Consider the following 15,558-nt stretch of genomic DNA (forward strand, 5'->3'; position numbering starts at 1 on the left):
AAATTACTTTATTTTGAGAAATCTGTTCAGGTCACAAGTTTTCATTTTTCACATTCATGATCAGAGGTATTTCATTATTTCCTGATTTCATTTTGCAAGGTCTTGAGGGATTACCTTTGTGAAGATTAGGCTGGTCCTAAGTTTCATTAAGTAATTCGCTACACAACAGTATTTTTACAGTCTTTATTTTACAGTTAAAATAAATGTTTATCAAATAAAGTCTAATGTTACAACTAATCGGGGATCCCTTTAACAGAAAAATGATATCTTGGCATGCACTGCTCCGGGGTGTAACAGCTAGCTGCTGATGCTATTTGTGCTACCAAATAATCAAATAGTTTCATGTAAATTCTAATTTTATTTATATTTAAGCTCTATTTCTTCAAATTCGTAGGTATTTGAAGGTTTTTTTCCAATAAGAAAGATATTAATTGATCATAACAAAACTCCACTTAAAGAGACCTGACATTGTGCTTTTAGACAATAAAACTGAATTATGATGTTTTTGGATCAAATGTTCCAAAATATTAACACATATTGTTTAAATTTACACTTTTGAAACTTGTTCATAAACAAAACAACAAAGTAAAATAAAAAAATTACATGAACCAAGAAAATAAACAGAAGTATTTTCCTCTGTCATGGTCTGTGTGTTTTTTACTTTGGTTTCCCGTGTATACCTGCCTCTGTGTTCCCTCCCAGGCACACCTGATCCTAATGTTTCCTCCCCAGGTGTTTCCAATCAGTCCCTCGTTTGCTCACCTTTATATTCTGTGTCCTGTCCTCAGTGTTTGTCTGATCATTGTGCTGCTTTCCTCAGCCAGTGTGGTGTCCTCGTGTTCATGTGCCCCTGAGAATTTCTTGTGAGTAATTTTGAGCTGCCTTGCCAGCCTTTTTCTTTAATAAATCTTTTTTTTCATTTTTTGAAGATTTTTGCCTGTGCCCTAGATCTGTCTGCCTGTCCCTCACAGTCTCTTCTGTCAATAGCCACTTGTAAACAGTAATTTTGGAAAATACTCCACATCAGCGCATCACCTCAGGTCTGTAAACTCAATAAATTCACTATAGATGTTACGTTGCATAATCAATAGGTAAAGGATAATACTGGCAAGTAAAAAGTCTTGAATTTGTTTTGTTGTTGTTCTGAACAAACCAGGCAGCAGCTCAGATAACCAACAGTAGAACTCAGTACATTCTGGAAAAAAAGTGAATTCGACAATCTTAAACATCACAAATAAAACATTGATTGGAGATAAAGAAGAAATAGTCAACAATAACATTTGCAGCCAGATCATGTTTTTTATTTATTTCTTTTGCCTGAATTAGTCTAATCTTTGAGATGTGTTCATCCTCTGAGGATAGCTGCATATCTGTTAAATGTTTATTTCCCCCCCTAAAAACATACCAGAAAAACAGAAGGAATCCTATTTGAAAGCAAAAACAAAAACTTCTTGTTTTGGTAGTCTGTGAGATAGTAGCACATCAACAGACTTGTTCTTATTAAACTAAATATGTTGGTGTTTGGAGGAAAAAAAATCAATGACTCTGCGTAACATTAATCTTTAAATGTCATCTGTAGATATGTTTGTCCAAAGTAGAGCGTGTGTGTGTGTGTGTTTGAGTTAAATTAGTCACTGGGATTTGTGCCATTCCCGTTGCAGATCCATATGGCACCGAGCTCGGCGCTCACTCATTAACATCCCCTCGTTATGGTGGGCATGGTGGGGAGTGGGGTGGGGGAATGCACAAACCAAACTAAACTGTGTATCTGTGTCGGCTCGTTTCACCATCGATACTCCTCCGAGTCAGAGCCGTACTCCTGCACAGGGTCACGCATCGCTGACGCATACTCGTGCACACGTTCACTATATAGCTCTAATTTTGTCGGAGTTTGTCAAAGTAATAATTCATGAATGCAAATATGCCGATTTGATGAAAGGCAAGTGTAGTGGGGAGGTAGGCGGAATCCCCAAATTAGTGTGAAGCATCACAGAAAAGGTGGCTGCCATATGCTCGCTGCTGATGAGCCAGCTGCTCCCCAAAGAGTCAAATTTCAGTATTATTTATTTATTTACTTATTTACCTACTTTTTTTCTCTCTCTTAACCATTGTTCTTTACAACACAGTTGTGGATCACAGTATTTAGAGGCAATATCATGTAAAATCAACTTTTATTTAGCTTTATATCATGTTTTGTCATTCCCTCTTCAAAAAAATGCTAGTGTTGCTTTGACTCATTCATGCATGTTTGTGAAATCCTGTAATGTCCTGTGGCAGCTATTTAGGAGAACAAAAATGGCCGGTTAACCCTAGAACCCTCATTTTAGAAGTTACCCTCTGACCCCTGTCGGCCATGATGACAGCACCTGCTGCAAAGCAGGAGCTGAAAAACTTATTTCTAGTGGCAGAACAGGTTGGACAATGGTTATTTGATGTTTTTTATTGTTTTATTTAACATCCTAGGCTCTGAAATGTTAGATTAATTTGAAACTGAGATTTTGAAAAATCAGTAAAACTTGAAAAAATCATTGTGATTGCTCTATACATCCGTATGCCTGCAAAATGATGGAAAATCCGTGTAAATTACAGACAATTCATACAACTTGACGCAAGCTTTGCTTGTTGTTTTGGGGCCCACAAAAGTGTCTCAACCCCAGCTATAGGAAGCACTGTGTTTGTGGAGTATCAGCAAATATATAGAGCCTTTATCTTTATTGTGCTCTAAATGTTTTTTGCACCATCTTTACATAATGTCAATTACATTTTAATGTGTGGAAGCATGTCTTAACTCTTTTGTATTGTGTAGACAAAATGTTACATAAATGTATTTTCTGATATGTGGATAAAACTCAGTTACACATGAGGAGCTCATGATTCCAACTGTCCATTAGTTAAGTAACAACCACTGGAAGATGTTCTTTGTGTCTCACTGCTGTTCTTGTCTCCTTTTGTTCCACCTATTCCTTATTAGAAGACATCAGACCACAGGTTCAGTCTCTTATGGTGGTGCACCTGTGGGACAAAATAATCTGCTTCCCATCAGAAAGCACTCAGTGAAATCCTCACAGATGGGTCAGCCTGTCCTGGATCTGGAAAATACAAACGTTACATTGGGCACACGTTGTGAAAACGCTGTACTGACACCTTGTTTATTAAACCTACTTGCTTTAGATACTTTTGGAGTCAGTTTGATGCAAAAGGATTGTGATAGTTAAACAAAGATACAAACACAAAAATGCCTTTAGCTCAGTCAGTTTAACACATACTTTGCTAAAAAAATTGTGGAAAGATTATTGTAGACTCGAATCCGATCAAATTAAATGAAACATGTTTTCTCCACTGTTTTAAGTAATATACTTTTAAGTTTTTTTTATATTTCAGTGTGGTTGGATTTAAGTACTGCTGTGTTGTATTTTTTCAACTGTGGAAAGCACAGTTTTTAAAAAACAGCCAATATCCCATTTTTATCTGTCATAACTTGATTTTTTTTTGTCTTTACAGGTACCTGGAGTGTCAGAAAAATGTCACAGATCTTACTTTAAAGAACTTGTGAATGAAAGGTCCAATAAGCGGTTTGATTGCTTTTTAGAAGGTCTACAAGACGCTCCACTCCCAAATATAATCTGTAGTTTTTTTTTAATACCAGTTTCACCATTATTTTTCAGCAAAACTTTGAACTAGTTAAAACAACTGACTGGAGTCATACTTTTCTGGAAGCTGACTCCATTGCTTTGGGATGGTTTTATTTTTCAGCTGCCAACAACAGTAACATCAAAGTGAACATGCAGACATATTTCATTCCAACTTTTTATATTAGTCCTGAAAGCTTGTTCAACAACATTCATTGCATTTTTTTTGCTGTCTGTCTGTGCTGCACAGTTTTAGTTTTAAAGTAGCAACAATAAAAGGATATTGTAAATGAGTGACAAACAAATCTTTTACAAAAATAAAAAATAATATCACATATATGAAATTATTAAACACCTAAAATAGCTTTAGGTCATTGGCCATTCTTTTTGTTTCATTGCACAACTGTAATTCTTTGGTTTCTGTCAAATTACCTGCGGATGCTCCATTTTAAAAAAGCAAATCCAAATTTCTTCTTCCTTAAATTTCTCTAACTCACATAGTAACGCTTAATTATGTTTTGTCCAGGAGCCATTTGATCTGTGCACATTTTACTGTTAGATAATTGTTGTTGCTGATGAACCAAAACATTTAGTGTAATTTGTTAAGAATTGTACTCCTAATGTCTTCAGACACATTTAATCCAATCAAGGAGCACAGCTGGAATTATAATTGCAACGTTCACATCTATTTCACATCCTGGTTATTTGTACAAAATGCACAGAATGGAAAAGGATGGAAAAACGACAGCTAGAATGACTAATTAACTAACTGGATTAACTCTCTTAAATGCTTAGCTGCTAATGTCTCTGGTGAGCACAGTTTGGTAAATCACGTTTGTCTTATACAGGAGTGTCCAATCCTGGTCCTAAAGGGTAGCCAACCCTGCATGTTTTAAAGGTTTTCCCGCTCTAACACACCTGATTAGAATAAATGGGTGATTAACAGGGTTATGCAGAACTTGAGGAGGTAATTCACTGAAGCGGGTGTGTTGGAGCAGGTAAATGGTAAAAGAAAGACAGCATGCACAACACTGGAAATGTAGGCAATTACAAAATGTGGGTGCAGTTTGTGCTTTTACGTGTCGTGTTCTAAGAAATGTTTTCATTTTATTAGTAATTAGCTTGATTTTGACATTGAAAAAAATACTATGTGTATTGGAACATGTATATACAGTATTGGCATTAGAATGTAAGTTCATGGCACAGTTCAACACTCAGAAACATTCACACAAGAATTAAGGCCCAGTACTTGTAGTTTATGTGCTTTTATCACAAAAGGGGATATAAAATATGTTACATTACTATGGATGAAGAGGAGTGAAATCCTTAAACTGACTAACTCAAAGTAAATCAGAATTAAAGGTTTACTCAAAGTGATAAAGCAAAATAAAAGTACTGATGAATAACAGATTTGTCTGTTAACACAGAACAAATGTTAAGTAATTTTGACACCAAACCATAAAGAACAAGCAAAGACCTGCAGATTGGATTGTCAGGAATTTCTTCCCACTAACATGCACAGTCACTGAAACAGCAAAGCAGGAGGAGCTGAAGAGTGGACGTTACACAATCACAGGCTGGAGTCAGGTGAACACATGAAAGACCTTGGCACGACAGCAGGAGAGTCTCGCCAAAAAACTGAGAACTGAGAGAGGAGCAAAGCTACAAGTAAGGGTCTTATGTTGGTAGACTAAGACATCCAACAGAGACCATGTTTAAATGAATTGACCAATTCATTTCACTCTAAAATGTGTAAACTTTGAAATTTAACTTTCTAATCCTCTCAAAAATACACAAGATATTCAGTATCATAATCAACATTTGCAAAAAAAAAAAACAATTTGGAAATGTAAAATGATTTGAACAGCAAAAAAATCTCATGTAAAGATTAAAAAGATTGAAGGATGTTTTCCTCCTATTGCAGGAATAAAAGAAGTTAAATGAGACATTGTCGAATTAGCAAAAACATTTAAATCAGAAAATAATAGGATGTGTGCAAAACAAAGAATGACAGTTCTGCAGTTGTTCAATATTGAATGTCAGGAGTGCCAAATTAAATATCATAAAATCAACAGATGGTTCAAAGTTTCAAAGAAAGTTGGGCACATTGGGGACTTAATGCAACCAGGTGAACTCATCAAAGGGGGTTGTTTAAGGGTCCAGACCCTTCACTACCATGGACACAAAGTTAGGCATCTGTGAGTGACTGGAATTTATGATGTGCTTGTAGTCTGAGGAAAAACAATAGTTTGAATGAGATGGAACACATTTATGTGATCTTTGTTGGATTATTTGGTGATGTCAGATCCACATGGTCTGTGGTCCCTTTTATTTTACCCGCTTCAGTGGAAAACAGAACTGAATATTAGTATCTTCATCATCAGTGACTTTTTTTATAAAAGAGAAGAAAAAGAGAAGAAAAGGGATAAAAGTAATGGGGAAGACTTAAAGAGAGATTAGAGAAGACATGTGAAATATAAACCAAGAAAACACAACACACCCGACATCTTTCTGCACACCTGTAAAAATGGAGAAAACAAAAACACTGCAACAAATAAAGTGTAAATCATAATAATTATAACTTTGCTGAAATATATACATACATATACCCAATACATACACATATAGATATACGTACACCTATACATACATGCATACATACATATACATATCCACATCCATACTTACCGTCAGAAACCCCAGAAGCTGAATACTGGTCTGTGTTCCTAACTTTTTGCACACACAGCACGTCTGTGAGAAAATTGAAACAACTGCATCAAACTAATGTGTTAAAGTGATAATTAGAGGTATATGCTATTTTGTAAGCTTAATGTGTTTTGAGAGAAACGAAATCTACAATCTGTTTGGGACTCCTATTGTGAAGGGCAAAACTCTATGTTGAATGCTCTTATTGTGGAAGACAAAGGAAGTTCTGAGGGCCTGCTGTTGTTTTGGCACTGTTTATGAAGACTGCACATCTGACTGTTAAAAATAATAAATAGAAGAAACAATTTAGAATAGTAGCTCTCAAAGACCAGATTTTGGTCAGTCTTATGGTTGATAAATGTGCTAAATGCAGAAGTTTCTCATTTTGTGTCCTTACAGGAACAATATTTTTATCCCTCTTCTTCCCCTCATATTTGCTATATTTTTAAATGCAAGGGCCTTTCAACAGCTGTAGCCTCAGGCACCTGTCCCCCCATGTATGTTTTGTCTCTTTTGAATGCCAAAATGAATTTCGTTGTGCTCTCTACAATGACAAATAATCTGATTTGGATTGAGCTGAACTCATCACAAAGCACATGTCTTCATAAAGAACAACATTGTTAGTTTAGAGTTTATCTTGTAAATAAAATCTATAGTAGCACGTATTTCTCACACAATAATTGTATTGTTGATAGATGTTCACCCATTTAACCATTTTTACAACACAGCTGTTCTTCCTGACAGTTCATCAGATTAAAATTATATTAACCCATGAGACAGATGTTATAACCTCTTCCAGCACAAGAGGCTTTTCTTTGTTCAAAACATTTCCCAAGTCAAACACTGGAAAGTTGCTTTTAAAATGGAAAATTATGCTTTCTGTTTTGTTGTCACGTGTAATTACTGCAGGGAAATTTCCAGACAGCCCCAAATACTCATTACGTACCAAACAGCCCAAATTTATTTTATTCACACCTCTGTAGAAAGCTCCCTGCACAGCTGGGATTACCATAACTGCTAATGTAGCCTAATACTTTAATGAAACAAGCTTTTTGAAGGAACATTTATTGTTTGCTGTCTTGTATCTTGTATAAAGTGTTGAACAAAGATCTTACATGACCCGTTGGAAATCAGTGTATGTGTTGACTCTTGTATACTACCACATCTACTGTATTTTTAGCTCAATATCTGGAACATAAACTGAGTGATAGCTTTTTGTTTGATTTGTAAAGTCAGTTAGCTGTGGTAGTCATCTTCTCTCTGAAGGTTTCAGTAAAATACACCCAGTGGTTCATGAGACAGGCAGGATTGACTCCAACAGTTATAAACAGTTTTAAATGAGATCTCACACAATCTTTTAAGATAGGAGCATGTGTTAGCTACAACTCTCAGCTACTACCACACCAAATGTTCGTTTTATATATGTAAATATTACTTAGCTGTTTGTGTTTGTTGATTTTGATCAGCTGTGGCAGCCTTCTCAAATTAAATTGATTCCAGAAGACAACAGATGTGCAGCCAATGGTTATTTTCTGAAAATTTCATTAAGGAGACATACGATGCTTTTAAATCCTTCTTTTTCACATTTAAATCATTCATTTGGGGTCTATATAAAGAGGAACTGCAATTCTTTGGTCTGAATTCCACCATATTTTTAACTCTCTTTCACCCCTTTTCTGAGGTGTGTCTCAGGTCAACTCGTTTTGATGCTGTCTCTTTATATCCAAAGCTTTTCACGCCCCGCTCCCTTCAGCTTCCAGAGCTGTTTATTCTGGTTTAATAGAACTGAAGTGTTGAGTTTACTTTAGTTATGTCAACTGGTTCCAATAAACCGAGCTGAGTAAATGTAAAGCAATATATATTTTTTCTTGAAAAGAAAATGTGTAAATTTACTCAAGTTTACTCAACTCTGTTTAGTAGAACTAGTTTGGTTAAGTAAACACACTTCAACACTTCATTTCGTGTAAAAGTACTTTTATATTCCCAGTTATTGTAAGCGGTTTTATGAGTTTTACTTAAGGACTATTCTTAGCAGTGAAATTACCAAAATAATTTCCTGTTGACATAGTTTTTACTTTTACTTAGTTATTTCTTTCTTCAGTCATGACCGAAAGAACGAGGTCCCGGATACAAGCGGCCGAAATGGGTTTCCTCCGCAGGGTGGCTGGGCTCTCCCTTAGAGATAGGGTGAGAAGCTCGGTCATCCGGGAGGGACTCAGAGTAGAGCCGCTGCTCCTCCACGTCGAGAGGAGCCAGTTGAGGTGGCTCGGGCATCTGGTAAGGATGCCTCCTGGACGCCTCCCTGGTGAGGTATTCCGGGCACGTCCCACTGGGAGGAGGCCCCGAGGAAGACCCAGGACACGCTGGAGAGACTATGTCTCTCGGCTGGCCTGGGAACGCCTTGGAGTTCCCCTGGAGGAGCTGGAAGAAGTGGCTGGGGAGAGGGAGGTCTGGGCCTCCCTTCTGAAGCTGCTGCCCCCGCGACCCGACCCCGGATAGGCGGAAGAAAATGGATGGATGGATGGATGGATGGATAGTTATTTCTTACATACCTCTGCTTTTCTGCACTCCTCCAAGTCAACAACAAAATGAATTTAATGACTAAAAATATGGCTTTTTCATAATATGTCCCCTTTAAAATCTGTCCGTTGGTTAATGAGATATTGTGCCAACAGACAAACACACAGGCAAATGGCAACAGGGCATTCATTATCATAAAAGTCAAAGAAGGGTGTATTTTTTGCATGTGTAACCATGTTCTTTTGAACAGGCAGGAAAAATGAACTTGTAATTTTTGGATTCACTGTCTGGAGTCTGTGTGAATTAAAAAAAAAAAAAGAGCACACTCAAAACATTTGGTTTGGAATCGCCTGCTGCTCTGTCTCTCCGGCAGCACCCCGGGATGAGCAGCGGAAGATGAAATGATTCATCACAACAGAGACAGCTTCCGCAGAATGAGATGAGATGAGATGAGATGAGAGTGGGAGCGCTGTCATTTTACATCTCGCCGAGAAACGCACAAAGCTAAGATTAATTGTAGCCGCTGGAAGCCAATAACACGTGAACGCAGGCTGGGAACTGAGTCTGGCAGGGCTCTGCAGGTGTGTGGTTCTGATCCCGTGTTTGCTCAGCATCTGGGTTTGCAGCATGTCTGCTCTCCTGACTCTCTGACCTCTCCCCTCCGCTGCTCAGGGCCGTGTGCTCGGACAAACTGAAGGTCAATCGGCTTTTAACGTAAGATGCCGCATTGGATTTTAGCTGGTCTTTCATGATGGTTGCTCCATATTTCAAAGTGGAAAAACCACTCCGTTGAGGGCTGACATATTTACAGTAGGAGGACCAAGTTTGACTTTGGAAGTGGGAGAGTTTGGAGAAAGACTTCAGTAAATAACACATGAATGCCTCAGGCATCAACAGCACATAAGAGACGGTTCTTTCTTTGTTTCTTTGTTTCTTCTCCATCCATTTGTGCACGCAGCCCAGAACACGCCAGGAGAAACTGAGAGGGGAGTACATGAATTGTTTTCCTGGAGTATAAATTAAGAGATCTGCTCAGGGGTTCTGCACATGTTTATTTTACATGTGTGCAAACGCTGGAGTGGATTGTAGCGATTAAAGCTAAGTCCATAAAAATTGCTCATCTGGAGCATTTGTGGTAAACCATCCTGACTTCCTCTTTTATAGGATTCAGAGGCTGCCACCACTGAATTCAGTGCTCGGGCTAAAAGTGATTTAAAGCCCATTTCACACTTGGTTTTAAAAAGGAGAGTGATGGCAGGCTATTCTCAGATTCATAAAGCTGTTTTCATGACACATCGTATCCACAAGCTGTGCATCAGATGTCAACTTAGCCACACAGAATTCTCACTCAAAAGTCCTCTTGCAGCTTTTCCCAGTTTGTGTGTGTGTGTGTGTGTGTGTGTGTGTGTGTGTGTGTGTGTGTGNGTGTGTGTGTGTGTGTGTGTGTGTGTGTGTGTGTGTGTGTGTGTGTGTGTGTGTGTGACTATTTGATGAAGTGAAACTGCTGTTGAGATTCTGTGTTTCCCAGATGGTTTTATTTACCCTTTTATCTTCATATACATTGAGAATAACAAAACTGTTTCATAGGAAATGTTTTAGAGTGATTGGGGTCTAAAAACAAAACTATTACAGGTAAAACTTTGCTGAAGAAGACATCTAGTAACATTTAATTAAGGATTTTAGGAGTAATGTTATTATACTGAACTGCTTCACTGGCAATTATTGGTTGTATACCATTGGTAAATAAAATTAAATAAAAATAAACGGTAAACATTTGTCCCAAGAAGACGTGAATACAATTTGAGGAAAAAAAAACAACAGGATGTAAAATTCCTAAAGTGTTTAATAACAACAACACCAGATATGTGAGTACAAATATAAAAATAACCAAAAAGATTTACATTAAATAATTTGTCACCTACTGAGTAAAACCAGGGTTTAGATCTTGTGGGATGAATAAAAAGATGAGTTGATTAAAAAATAATTATGGGTGTCTTGATACCAGAACAAGTCCTTCAGTTTGTGTACTCATTAATACAGAGTACCAATACAGAGTACTCACCGAGTTGGAACCTAAACATTACACAATGATTTTAAATAAATTTATTTTATTTAGGACAAGGTGGCTGTCCTTGTTTATGGACCTACAGCCCATCTGACTGGATTAAATCAAATAAACAGCACTGTTAATACTGTTGAAGATTTTGAAATTAATATAAATTATTTGTATAAGTTTCTTAAACATTAAACTTACAAAATTTTCACTTGAAATGTAAACTGGAACACATTCAATGTGGTATCAATATTGATAATGGTATTGGCATCAGTTTTGGGTTTTAGGGCATTTTGGTTGAGTTCAAGTAGCCTACTTGTGAAAATACTAGTTTCGGGACATTGGTGAAAATAAACAGCAGGTGTGTGGCAGACCAAACAAAGAAGCTGAAGGAAAATGACAGTCAAGAACACAAATAAATACAAAAATACTGAGCAAGTTACCAAAAAGACTGAAAACAGAAAAACTGTCAGAAAAATAAACAGGATCCCTGAAAACACTGTTGTACATAAACTGAAAAAAAAAATAAAAAAATAAAAAACAAACAAAAAAACTAACTTTAAAATTAAACGGTGACATCTGTGACTTCAGCAACCTTTTGGAACTTTGCAAAAAGAAAATGCTTGAGAGGTAAGTAAGACATCTGAGGTATAGCTGATACCTAAACAAAGACTATAACTGTAGTTACGTCAAGATAAAACTAAGGCTTGGATAATTTTTTCGAAATCGGCAAACAAAAGAAATGGTGTTTCCTCTTGGCTTGAGCTGTCAGCTAAAAAAGAAATGACGAGGATAAGGGAACATCTCTGACGTGAAATTTGTGTTGCCCATCTAAAACATCTAGAAAGTCAAACCCAAACCGATGGATGTTTGGGGGATTTTTGCAGCTTAGACAAAAGCTGCTGTTGTGAGGCTTCTAAACCCCACCTGATTAATTGTGCACCCCACATACAACGACCGAAGTCCATGTTTCAGATGACCCAGGCTAAAGTCTGACCTGCAAATATTATAGACTTCACCTCGTAAATCTTAAACTTTAGGTTTTACTTTGAGCTCCTCGAGTTTGTCTGCATTTCTGGGACCACTCTCTACAAACTAAAGAAAAAAGAGAGGTGTAAACAACATGAAAATACTTTAAAAACACACAACTTACACTATTATTTAAACCTAGCAGCATGATCTTACAGATAACCCAACCTGATGACACACTTGAACAAACTTTCTTCTCTTTATCGGAGTTTTCTCTGCAGCTTCTTATGTTAGGTGTCAAGTGGTTTCTGATGAATGAGCTTAATTCAGTCAGAGAAATGACTGTTCCAGGAATCTCATTTTGCTTTTGGTCTCACTTGAGAACGAGCAGTAAAATATTTCATCCTTTTTGAACATTCTTGAAGAAGTCTGCATTGCACGCTTCAGTCGCTTCATGTGCTTTTTAAAATTTATTAATTTTTTTTACATTTTCAGTTGCTGGAGCAGATGTTTAACAAAGTCTATTGATTTTCCAGTTGATCTTGAATTTACATGTAGCTGCAGTTACTAAAACACATCAAACACTGAACACAATTGCAACCATGTGCAGACAGCAATAAAACCAGTGAAGGGAAGAAACACAATATTGCAATATTGTTTTATTGTTGCCTCTTCTGGATGTATGTGTTTAGCTGTAAGTGAAGCCCTGTTTAAACTGGAATTAGAATGAATAACATAGCAAGTAAAATTCTGTCGGAGCGAATGCACTGCTGCCTTCGCCCAACAAGCCTGTGGGTCAGCGACTTGATTAACTGACGGATGGTACTCCGTGGAACGCTGAACACAGATGATCAACACGGAGCTCGGCTGATTAAAGTCCCATTCCCTCAGTGAAAGCACTAATTATCCGGGCCGACATGACACCGTAGCTTATCTGTGTGCAGAGCTCTCTCCGTCCTCTGTCCTCTCCACTCATGCACATAGGGAGCCCATAATGGATTGTAACCATGCAGCCAATACGTGGAAGTAAATGCTCATTTTGATTTCATGCTTCTATTTCTGTGAGGCAGCGCCCGTGTTTGGTATGCGAGTGCGGATCTAAAAATGATGTCAACCCCTCCATGAGTTGACGAGTTGTGTGAATGAGTCTGTGCACATTATCATTACACCAGGCTGCAAAAAAATAAAAATATTTAACCACAGCCAGAGCAGTAATGTGTTGCATCCCCTCTGTTGCAAACAAGATTTGTCTTCCTTTGCGTGTTTTTATTGCAATCGCACTAATCTGGTGTTTCCAGTTCAGTCATCACATGTTCAACGTTCAAACCAGGCCGTACCCTCCACCACATTTCAGATGCCTTTTACACTGAAAAGTTGAGACACACTCTTGCTCCCTCATCACGCACCCCGCTCTGGTTCTCTTGCACCACATCAGGATGCAGCTACAGATATCATGTCGGCAGTGAATCGTTTCCCTGTTCTTGCCATGAAAGTAGCTTTAGGAATCGAGCAAACCAGTCCTGCTTTGAATATCCAAAGACCAAGCCAAGCCCACTTCATAGACATGCTGCCTTTGCTGCAACAATGCTTCTCTCAATATGCTGCCATCGTGATGATAAACCAATGCAACCTTGCTACAGAAGTGCTGTGCATGCTCAGATCCATTGTGGACCTATCAGGGTGAATCATGGGTAACAGGAAGCTCACTTCTCCATACTATAAAACATCATCTTCCATAGATTATTGACCATAAGGTTAACTGTACCCTCCACAAGAAAAACTTTTTAATACATTTATTTTAACACCAGATGAGGGGGAAATGTAGAAAAGTAAACTGTGAAGTAAAGAAGAATTTCTGCAAAAAAAAAAAATCGAAAGTAAATGTTTTAATTTCAGATTTTGCATGACATTCACATGTTTTTCTGGCTCTGCTTAGATAAGACTACATCATTTTTTCCTTTTGCAGTGTGCTGTGTGCAGCTGGAATCAGCAGCAAACATCAACCTGAGATGTTAATAGAATGACCTCAGAAATGTATTATCTCAGTGTCTGTTCAGCCTTCAGCTCCATTAACAGAAGGAATGTGGTGTTTTTAGAACTTAATGTGTTGAAACACAGAAAGGACGATTTGACTTTTTATTTACTGAAAAGCAGTGATATTTCTTTTTACAGACATATAAATAAAATCACTGTCTTTGCTTAAAATGAATACGGAGCAGACAACACTGTTGTGAAGAGAAAAAAATATGAAGAGACAACAAGAGCATAGTCCTTGTGTAATTAGATTCTGTTCACTTAGGATGATTAAATTTGGTTCGTTAAAGCATAGGACTGGTTGACTGTCACATATTTAGCTTTTTCATTTTGATCAAAACACAATGCACACACAGCTGTGTGCTGCAGTGTCGTCAATGTATGTAAAAGCAAAATGTTCTAAGACTTAAATACATGGTTTCACTTTGTTTTCTTAAAGTTTTTTCCCCTGATGTATGTCAGACTTTGAAGCAGCACATTTTATTCGACAAGGCCTGGTGACAGAAATGAAAAATAAATGGAGAATTCCTGAACATGCTCAGGAGTGTTTGAGGATGAAAGGACACAGAGACAGTCCATAATCCGATTAGATGTCCATTATTTCTTTACAAAGAGACAACACGAGCAGAAACAAAACAACTCTTTCTGTGTGCAACAGTAACTGTAGGGTTGATGTGAAGCTGCGAGAGAACCTAATGTTGTTCATTTCATGTAGCTAAATACATACAGTGTATGTTCATGCCATCAAAAAGGAGTCATTGAGAAGGAAAACTTACTAGTAAGTTACTTACTTACTGGGTGTTAAAATCACAAGGAGCAAAAAACAATATATGGTGTACAGTATATAGAGAAAGTTAGGATGAAATGCAAACTTAATTAATTTAAAAATACCAAATATTAGATCTATTGTGGATTTATTCATTAAGTTTATTTTTTACCTAAATTGATAACCAGAAATGAAGTTTTTAAATAAATAAATAAATAAATAAATAAATAAATAATTCTAAAAATGTTTTTAATGAACATAATAGGAATCTGGGATTTACATTGTCATTCATTTTAATATAATCATTATCATTCTAATTCTTACCAATCTGTTTTTTTTTAATGCTGTGTGTTGGTTGAAATTTCCAATTCATGTTACTAGATGTCACCCCATCTTTCCCTTTCTATACTTTTTAAAAATATATTTTCTCACAGCAGTTTCTAGACATTTAACATTTATTTAAATACAAAATGTAACTGATGGACAAATTTATATTAAAGTATTTTAGAGGCAGATTGTTTTAGACAAAAACAGAAGATGAAAAATCTAGAAAACTGACCGAGATGACAACTGTAACGTGACCGACCATGACCCCTAACATGACCTCTTGACCACCTTTGGTCATGTCTCCTAACTGAACTTTGTTCTGAAAAAGCTTTCTTGGAGACAAATTCTAGTTTAGATTTCAACAATCTGTCCCTGTCTGCAGATAATGCTGACATGACTGTTTTAATATTTTGTGATTCATTATTAAAAAAGAAAATAATCATCAACGTGATTTTACTTTTTAAAGGTATTTATATTTCAAGTGTGTATTATCATTCTGAACTGTCATTAATTTTCACACCAGTGTTAATGGAACTGACTGTTCTTCTTTCTCT

The sequence above is a fragment of the Austrofundulus limnaeus genome, unplaced genomic scaffold, assembly GCF_001266775.1.
Source record: "Austrofundulus limnaeus strain Quisiro unplaced genomic scaffold, Austrofundulus_limnaeus-1.0 Scaffold263, whole genome shotgun sequence".
NCBI lineage: Eukaryota > Metazoa > Chordata > Actinopteri > Cyprinodontiformes > Rivulidae > Austrofundulus > Austrofundulus limnaeus.